At 40.7% G+C, this 10,087-nt stretch overlaps 1 long non-coding RNA gene across 1 annotated transcript in view; it reads right to left on the reverse strand.

Annotated features, from left to right (window-relative positions):
• LOC133377111 (uncharacterized) overlaps positions 1–7,396 on the reverse strand; it is a 122,852-nt gene extending 115,456 nt beyond the window's left edge. Inside the window, exon 1 of the long non-coding RNA XR_009760614.1 lies at positions 7,329–7,396. This is a non-coding gene — a long non-coding RNA (uncharacterized LOC133377111). The remainder of the gene's footprint in view (positions 1–7,328) is intronic.
• Positions 7,397–10,087: the final 2,691 nt, after the last annotated feature.

Here is a 10,087-nt window from a genome sequence, read left to right on the forward strand (position 1 = left end):
AATGATATTAATAAAAATGACAAATCCTCCTTTAGTGTAAAAGTACTTTTCTACTCAGAGCAAACTTTCCAAGACAATAAAGAATAAGGGGATAATAAGTATTCCTAAAATATCATTACAATAAGCACAGCCTATAGATTTGTAAATCACTTCTCATTTCCAGCAGGGGAACAGGTGTGCACAGCCAAATTGAGCAGGATTGAACCCTCCACTCACCAACTGATGAGTAGAAGATTCAATCCTGCTGGCTGCAAGGACCTGCTGTGCCAGAGTGTTTTCCACAGGGGACGCACTGGTGCAGCAGACCCCAGCAGGATTGAAGCCTGCTACCCCACCCACCCCTGATGTGCAAGGGCTGTATGTCAGTGGCAGAGCATCTGCTCTGCCTGCAGAAAGTCACAGTTCAGTCCTTGGCATCTCCAGGTGGGACTGGGAGTTTCCTTGTGTGAAACCCTGGAGATCCGCTGCCTACTAGTGTAGACAACACTGAGCTAGATGCACCAACGGTCTGACTCAGTTCCAAATAGCTTCTTATGTTTCTTATTTGTCTGTTCACACTCCAGTTTGGACACTCTCTAGTAAATTATCTGATAAACTGATGACAAAGATTTAAAAAGTAAACTTTAAAAGAGACGTTGTGCTGATCCATAATATTGTCCACTACGAAGGGAAGGTAGTGGCCTAAGCAAGGTGTTCAGTAGGCCTCTGGTTCTGTATGGCAGAGCAGGCTTGGATAAGGGCCTAAGGGCCACACTTAGTGGCCCTGAACATGAGGCTGAAAATGCAAGTTGCGCCGGAGATGTCCTGGAGCAACTGGCACAGCTTTCTTATCTGGTCTAGTGCCTGTCCCTACCATTTACTGGTTGTTGGACAGGCTGCAGTACTAAGTGGAACTCCAGGCCCACATGAAGCATGTGTAGTTGCTGGCCTCATCAAGTTAATGATATAGGACCTGCCCCCAATATCCATTTGTCAGGGATGGGACAAGTATCATTAACATAGCAGTGCTTGCCAGCACATACAGTAGGACCCCGCTCATACAGCAGGTTCCATTCTGGACTGCCGCCGTAAAGCGAAATCTGCCGTAAAGTGGAACGCATTGACTAACATTGTCTGAAATGGTGCCCAACACCTGAAAAACGCTGTAAAAGTGTAACAAGCACTGTAGGTGTGGGGCCTTTCTGCAATTGACAACCGCTGTATCAGTGGAATGCTGCAAAGCGGAGCGCTGCAAAGCGGGGCCCTACTGTATATGCAGGCTGGGAGCTCTGCTCAGTACTGTCACTGGACAGCCCTCCAGTTTCTGCTGGGCAGTCAGCAAGGACTAGGGAGTGGCCTGGTGGCAGTGCTAGGCAAAACACAGCACACTGTCAGTGACTGGCACACCATGTTAATGAAACCAGCCCTGCCTGCAACACAGGGCCAGCTCCAGGCATGCTGGGGCCCTTGGGTATCAGCTTCCCCCAGGCCCTGGTGTGTGTGTGTGCCCCCCACCTACTTGTCACCTATCTTTTAGCATTGCCATTAACCAAGATGGTGGCCACGGTTTCCCTAAGGGGATGAAGCCTCCGCTGCCATCTTAGTTGATGGCACGTGTGCGTGCTACATGTGTGCATCTCTGCCATCAACCAAGATGGCAGCAGGGGCTTCAGCACCTTAGGGAAACCTTGGCTGCCATCTTCATTAAGGGCAATGCTAAAAGGCAGGAGTCAGGTAGGTGGGGCGAGGGAATGGTGGGCAGGTGGAAGCTCCTGCCCTGTGATCCGTGGCTGCTGCAGAAGGTGAGCAGAGGGGCCCCTGAGGGGCCCCTGTAGCTCCAGGGGCCCTTGGGCCAGTGCCCCACCTGGTGGCCCTTTAGAACCCACCCTGCTGCAACATATACATGCTCAGAGCTTGGAAGTAACTAGTTACAAGTAACGAATTACTGGTAATTCATTACTTTTTAAAGTAACGAGTGGGTAATTCCTTTACATTTTGATTGTAATAGAACTAGGAGTAATCTTACTACTTTTGTGGAGTAATTGTAACATTTCCAGAATTACTTTTGGGCATTACTTTGGGGGGGAAGCAGGGGAAGTCTTTTGCTCCTCTGATTTGTGGATGAAAATCATGTGCCTCAAACTGGGCTTCTGTGCAGTGTCGCTCTTTCCTCATGCTCTGTGGATGGGGAGGAGGCGGAGAGTGAGACGGGGTGGAGTGGAGAAAACAATTATTTTAAAAAATGGACAGTGGTGGTGAAGAATGGAGTGGAGGGAAAAAGGATCTGGAGGTCAAGAACATGGATAAAGGAGGGACTTCCCAGGAGGATCGCTCCGCCTGTGCTGCCTCTGGGACGGGCTCCCGTCTTGGTGGAAACTTTTTCAGTTTTAAAACCAGTCAGAAGGGCTTTTTGACTGGGGAAAATTTCTTCCGGATAAGGAAGAAATGTAGAGATTTTCCACAGAGCTTTGTTGTGTTTGTTGGAGGCTGGAATTCTGTGAAAGAAGGTCTTCCAGCAGCTCGGACGGAGCTAGGATTTACAACCAGCTCAACTGATTAAGTGAGCCTTTTTTTTTCTTCAAAGAAAAACGGATTAACAGGCAAGCATTCTCCTGTCTTTTCTCATTATTTTGTTATCAATACAGCTAAAGAGATTTGTCAAAGAACCAGCAATTAAGAAACCCTGGGTGAGTCATAGCTTTCTCTTTTATTCACGGAGCTAAGGGGAAGAAAATAGAAATAGTTTATCTTTATTTTTATTGCAAAAAGCTGGCATGGAATTCAGCATTATAAAGATTACAAACGTCTGAGGGGTTTCTAATTTAAAGAGAAATTTTTTTTTGATTTATAAGACTTTTGAGTAATATATGTCTGGGACTATTTTTCCGGTTTACTTTTTTTTTTTTTTGACGAATCTGCTCATTCTTCCTGCTACTAATTATTTGGATGCTGTGAATTAAAGTTGTTTTGGCACTTTTGGACATACAAGAGATAAGGCAGTTCGTCTTGTCTAGAGGGTGACGTCAGCTGGCTTGAAAGATTAACTCCTTTGTAACTGGATAAAGAAATAAACTGTTCTTTGCTTGGGACATTGGAAATTGAAGGGATTGTGTTTTTTTTGGTTTTAAGAATGACAATCAAGAAGGTGGTTGAGATCATGGATGTACAAGAAGGGATTTTCTCTTTAGATATGTTTCAGAAAATAATGAATGAGATTAAGCTAACGAAACAAGAACTCAGACATAACAGACAAGTGATGATAAGTGAATTTGGCAAAATGAGACAGGAGCTGAAAGAAATTCAGGATTCTATGAGAAAGGAGAACAAAGATAAATTTAGAAAATTAAAAAAGGATGAAAGAAAAATTAAAGGGAAGGTTCAAGCCCTGGAGATTGGATTAAATATGGTCTTGGAAAAAGATTTGGATTTCCTGGCTGTGATGGATCCTGGAGACAAATATTACTGTTTGGAATTCAGCGCTGTCCCTGAAGGAATTGGTGAAGAGATTGGAGATAAAGATATCATCGGTTCGAAAAAATTCATGGACTGGAAGGATTTGATGGAACTTGAAATGGAGAAAGTTTACAGAATTAATTCCTGTTTTGTGACAATGAAAAACCCTTCAAGAGATGTGCTAGTGCATTCTGTTAAAAAGAGGAACAGAGATGCGGTTCTGCAACAATACTTCAGTGATACGTTCGGAAATGATGGCAAGAAAATATTTGTGATGAAGGAAATCCCTGTCAGACTCTTATTATATGACTATGACAGCAAGATTATTGGGTGCGTAAAGATGGAAGATGGAAGATGGAATCAACACGGATAAAGGAAGAAGAGCTATTTGAAATTACTGGATTTAATAGACTTGAAGAGTTGGATTAATTGACATGTCTATCTAGAAAAAAATTGATGGACATATATCTCAAGGATTGGAAACTTCTCTTTGACTTTTTGTAGAAGAATAAAATGATATGATGTTAATGAGATTTGATACCAACTAAGATAACTGCTGGAGGAAGGTGATTTTATAATTTATCAAGAGACAGGCTTGTTATATATTATAGACCTATAGCTGAACTACGACAAATCGGAAGTCAATCGTTCTTTTTTTTTCTTTTTCTTTTTTTATTGTATTAGTTTTAATTTGTGTTTTTCTTTTTTGTATTGTCTTGATTTTGAAAATTTGAATAAAAAATTAATTGAAAAAAAAAGAACATGGATAAAGGAGGAGAAGGAAGCAGCAGCAGAATGGAGATAAAGAACTGTGGAGGTGAAAGATGACAACGTGTGTGTGTGTGTGTGTGAGAGAGAGAGAGAGAGAGAGAGAGAGTGAGAGAGAGAGAAAGAGAGAAAGAGAGAGAGAGAGAGAGAGAGAGAGAGAATACTGTGTTTGCACTTGGCACACAAAGTGGCCTCCACCACCCTCTCTGGCTACTGTGCTGCATTTGCAGTATTTTAACTTTTTTGCATCTCAGGGGGAAATGTTTGTTTGAGTGAGTGTTCCTTAGTTGGTGGCAGGGCAGGGTCTGGGAGGTGGGTGAGAGAGATTATGCTGGCTGGCTGAGTGGGGGGGTTGCACTTGGTTTGACGTGCAAAGCTCTGAGTAGTGGCCTTAGCCTCCCTCCCCACCACCCTTACAGGGGAGAGACCACCACTGCTATCTTATGAATAAAAATAATTATTCTACTACCTCTGTATGTGTGTGTTTATTTTTAATGTCGTTTTAGGCTACTTATATGTGCAGCAGCCAAGGCCAGCGCCTTGTAGGCGGTTTTTTAAAAAAGTAACTGAAATGTAATTGTAGTGATTACTTTTGAGGAAAAGTAATCAGTTACTTTCAGAGCAATTGTAATTGTAACGGTAATTACTACTTTTTTGCCATGTAATTGTAACTGTAATTTATTACTTTTTAAAAGTAATCTTCCAAGCTCTGTACATGCTGACGGAGAGGCTGGTATCTTTAATATGGCAATGAACTATACATCACCACATGCGTGAGCCCAAAATGTTGCTTGGCATCACCATGACCCAGCTGAACTGCATCATCTGTGGTGGTATTGGAAGCCCAGTGGCAGTGGGCCCTGCTGGGGGCCCTTGCATTACTCCCAACTTCTACCGAGACCTGAGACAGAGTTTAGCTTAAGTTACTGAAATGGGAATGTGTGAGAAAGACATATTAGAATTTTCATCAATCTAGCAAAGGGTGCTCATGAAGGACTAACAAACCTGTTTTCAACTAAACATTTAATATGCTTTATACATTTAAATCTACTGCTTAGTATTGAATTTCTTGGTTTATCTCTCTCAATTAAGGCCCTAAGTATGAACTTTGGCAAGCAGTTTTGTGTTTATTAAAGAACTCTTTGAACAGCCAACATATTCAAAATGACTTCTCATTTTAAAATAAGCTTTGTCAAAAAAAGACCTGTTAGGACAGACATTTGGTATGCAGAGCTCACCGCAAAAACAGTTAGGAAGTACATTGAAGGAATATTTTATAAAACCCTTGTGGACAATTAAATAATTTTTTACTCTGTTCTTAGGCTGAGCATTATTTTTTAAAAAATTCTTCTCAGAAGCCTGGTTCTTATAGCCATGTGCATAATTTAATTTATCTACACTTGATTACTGTCCCAGGCAGCTGATGAGCAAGGTCTACTGGAAAACATTGCACATTAACCAATATGGAACTCTTACTTGCAGGATTAGATTGATGATAGCAAAGTAGTAATCACATAGAGAACAGACATGTGAAAAGTCTGTTTCAGGAGGTGGAAATCTGCCTTCTCCCATTTCTCATGCCAAATTAGTGCAGTAAAAAGACTCTTGACTCACATCCTTTATGTTAGTATTCTACACTAACGTTGAAAAAAAATCTCTAATTTTTGTAAGTTTTTTTCCTTCCCTAGAGTCTGCCCCAGGTCTAAATGATTGCCATGGGTCCTTATCACCCAAAATCCCATTTATCTTTTTAAGAACCTGTTTGTATTCAGACTTCCAATCAATCTGGGCTATTTGTTGTTTTGGCCATGAAAGCGTTACTTAGGGAAGCTCAAATAGCCCTTTTCTTGGTGTAGGGAGGCTTAGTCTGATAAAATTTGAGAATTCTAGTATTCTAGAAGATGTGTTTCCCAATGGTAAATGAAGGCAGATACAGTATACGTATTACTGCAATGAGATGGATTGCTAATGATCACACTCTACATCATTCCTTAGGTGGAAGCTGGGAGTGAAATTGGGAAGGTCCTTTACATAGAAAAATTGCTGTAGAAAGGGGTGCTGAATCCTTCTTTGGGGTGTTTCCCTCACAATCCTTGGTCTGAATAGCATTTCTCAATTGGATTTCTCTTGTTAGGGAGAAAAGTGGCTGAGGGAAGAGGGGTAGAAGGGAAAAGCAATAGATGGGAGAGGGTTCAGTTCTCCTAATTCGCCTGCTATTCCTCCACTTCAAATCCTCCTGCCCTTTACAACTGTGCTGCACAACCTGCGTTCTAAGATACAGGTCATTCTGCCATCCCATAAAGCTATGCCTATAGGCTAGAGATAGGGGAGAAATTTGATTCAAATCACATTTAAAGGTGAACTTATGAAATCCACACTTTCCAAAACAATATGAGAACTGAAACACTGCCATCCTTTAAAAATTGCACTTTTCTGAATTTTGCAATGCAGTTCTCCAGCCAAGCAATGTGTACAAAAATACACATATTAGGGTAGAGTATGCACATAAATGCATATATTACTAAAAATAACATACAAAAATGTATCAGAGGAAATTGCATGCAAAAATGTGTTTATCAAAACTACATACATAAATGCGGTTATTAGGAGAAATCTGCATTAAAATGCTGAAGAATGCTCATAAGGATTGTTTTTAACAAATTGCAAATTGCTGCAAAAATGTGGAGAACTGAAATTAAGATTGGAAAAATGGGAAACTGAGAAAATTGATAGATTCATCCATCCTACTATAGACACAAAGCCAACCTCTTTATTGTTGTCATTCTTTAAAGGATGATACACTAGCCAAGCTTCACTCTGTTCTGATTCTCAAAAATATATACAGTTCATTTTCTTTCTCTCCTAAGTTCCTTGGCAAAACGTTGCTCATCATATCCCGCAAAGAAACTTCTAGCATATGTAAAAGGAAAGGAAAGGGTGGGCAGAATACCCCAACAACAACATGAAAAAAGGAAAATGCATTGCATTAAATTAAACGTTTAACAATCCCCCTGATGAAGAAGCACAACTTCCATTTGTTTCAGCAGGGCCCACATGTGAACAGAGCTTGGTGGATTGAGCACAAGGTCTCCTTTAAACGTATACAATGACCATCTAGATTCACTCACCTTAGAACAAGTTTGCACAGGCAGGCCTTTCATGAGGTGATTGCAATCTTGGCAAGTCTTGAAAGGAGAGGGAAATCCATTTTGAAACCACTTCTCTCTCTCTCTCCCTCTCTCTCTCCCTCTCCCTCCCTCCTCCCTCCCTCTGCGCCTCACCTCATTGTCAATAAACACAATCTTCCCTGTAAAGCAGCTCTGGGGCTTTTGCAGTAATCTCCCTTAACCTTTGGTTAAGTAGTCCTTCATTCAAACACAAAGCTGTCTGCTGATAAAATCTCTAACTCAGCACACTGTGAATTCTTGAGAGAAAGGAGAGGCCCTGCATCTATACTATAGATGATTGTGAACTAGATGATGCCAAAGGCATGCCTCATAATTCTCTTTTAACAAACAACTAGCTCCAAGTAAATGAAACGTTCTGTACTGAATAATACATAAAGTCTAAAAGGAAAGGAAAACAAATCCAAATTTTATACTCATAATCAGACATAAGCCCTAATATTTTAAATACAATATTATGCTAAAAAGGTGCCACAGGTAAGGACCTCCTCTCTTGATATGTTTCATTGCATTTTAAAGCGATGTTTAAACAAAAGCTCAATTCAGACATCACATCCAGCCATGGTTGAGGAAGCTTAATTATAGTTTAGCGTAATGTTTGACATGATAATCCATAGTTTGTGATTTGCTATTGAAACAGAATTTAAAAAACATGGTTTGAAGTGAATTTGCAAATCATGGTTTCTGTTAGCTGTGGTATGGCATAATGTCTAAATTAACAAACCATAGTAATGGCTCTTGCACCACATCCTAGAGTAGGGGTAGTGCAGTAGATCTGGCCAGCAGGTTGGATCCAAAAGTCCCCCTACCTGTCAATCACATGATGTCACATGATGTCAAGTGATTCAACTTCCAATAAAGAATGCTTCCTTTCTTCCTTGCAGGCACAAAGAACAATTTTCCTCTACATAAGCAACCTGAATTCAAGCCATCCATGCAAAAGAAGATTTTCCATTACAGCCTGCCTTGAATTCAAGCTATGGCTGCAAAGGAAAAAGCTGGAAATTCTTTCTTTCCAGCTATAATTTGGTGCCTTTTACTGTTGCTGCAAGATGTCAAGTTTTAAAAGTGCTGAATTGTTCCAGTGGCTGGAAAAGAACAATTGGGAATGCCCTTAGAGTACAGTCCAAATTCATTATTTGCACTTGGGCCCTGCAGGCTTACCTGTCCTGTATCTGAGGTCATATTATGTTAGATGATGGTATGGTTTGGGCCAAACCATGCCATGGGCCAAATGGAGAGACCTGGTGGGCTGAACTAGGTCATGGACTGGAGGTTCCTACTGTCCTAAAGATGGGAATGCTGAGTAAATGGGGAAAGACCATAGCTCTAAGTTAGTGGAAGCTCAAAACATGGTTTGGGTTTTAAACTGTGGTGAGTTCAAATCATGGGGTTGAATCCAATGAAGTCACTGCATGAATGGAACAATTTCTGCTCACACAACAAAACTTTCCCTCCCTCTCCTCCCCCAGGGATCCCCCCAATCTGCTTTGAAGGGTTGCAGGGAACCCCCAGAGCAGAAGGGGTGTGGGAGATTCATGGGGGAGGAGAGGGAGGGAACGTTTTGTTGTGTGAACAGAAGTCATTCCACTCATGAAATTATTGCACTGGATACAGCCCTGAGCCCTTAGTTTGATATGGTATCTAAATTTATCTCTCCCAGCACCCAGTGGAGCATCATTTTCCTACCAGAGAACTGGAATAATAGTCCCAGTTCCTGGTGAGAAAAGATACTTTGCCAGCTCCTAAGCTGGTGCAGCAAAGAGGCCCAGGCTGGATCCGTTGCCATCACATGATGGCAGCATGGTCTGCCCAGGATCATGGTAGTGCGTGGAAAGTTTTTTATTAGTTTGTTCTAGAAAAGAGAGGCAAACCATAAAACCAAATGGAAAACCCAACAGAAAAAAAAGAAGCAGGACTATTTTTAAAAAAGTTAATGAAGATTATTAAAATGACTGTAATAATGTTAATACTATTACTTAACACTTATTAAAAATGCAAATGGTCTTGAAACAGCATTTGAATTATTTTAATTAGTAGTAAGTATCCGTGTTAGTATTCAGCGGCCATAAAGTCATTAAGCTGTGTGTGAGCATGGTTTAAATGCCGGTTTCTTTAAGGGCTGGGCTAGTCAAGGAACGATGTCAACTTAGTGCTTTCTCTGAGCTGGTAACTTTTGAAACTCTATTTCACACCCATATATGATTTGCCTTTACATGTTTATGAACTGTATACATCACACCATCTAGTCATAAATATAGCAAAGCTAAGGTAGCCAATTTCCAATATCATGAGTTATAAAATTTAACAAAATAAGAAATGTTCTTTATATATTACCTTTCCCCCTCAAAGCTTTTAGTCTTCACATTTAAGGCATCCTGCATGCTCATGTAGATAATGTTGACTAAGGACAAAAATGCCTCGTGAAACATGCAGGAGGAACTCTATCAGCAATTGAATTATGCCACCTAAAGCTCCAAAACAAACAATTTTGTTTAAAGAACACAGGAGAATTCTTTTTTCCTAGATAATCATCAAAAACACTGGGTTGGATCCAGTGTGTCTTGTATACAAATGGAAACACTTCTTCACAGAAGGCACTGACATCCATTGAAGTTTCTAGGTGGTCCAGTTCTCGAGATATACATAAAAATGTCACCACCACCCCGTTAAATCTTTTTTTAAACTACTGTTTAAACTTC

The sequence above is a fragment of the Rhineura floridana genome, chromosome 2 (genome assembly GCF_030035675.1).
Source record: "Rhineura floridana isolate rRhiFlo1 chromosome 2, rRhiFlo1.hap2, whole genome shotgun sequence".
Classification (NCBI taxonomy): domain Eukaryota; kingdom Metazoa; phylum Chordata; class Lepidosauria; order Squamata; family Rhineuridae; genus Rhineura; species Rhineura floridana.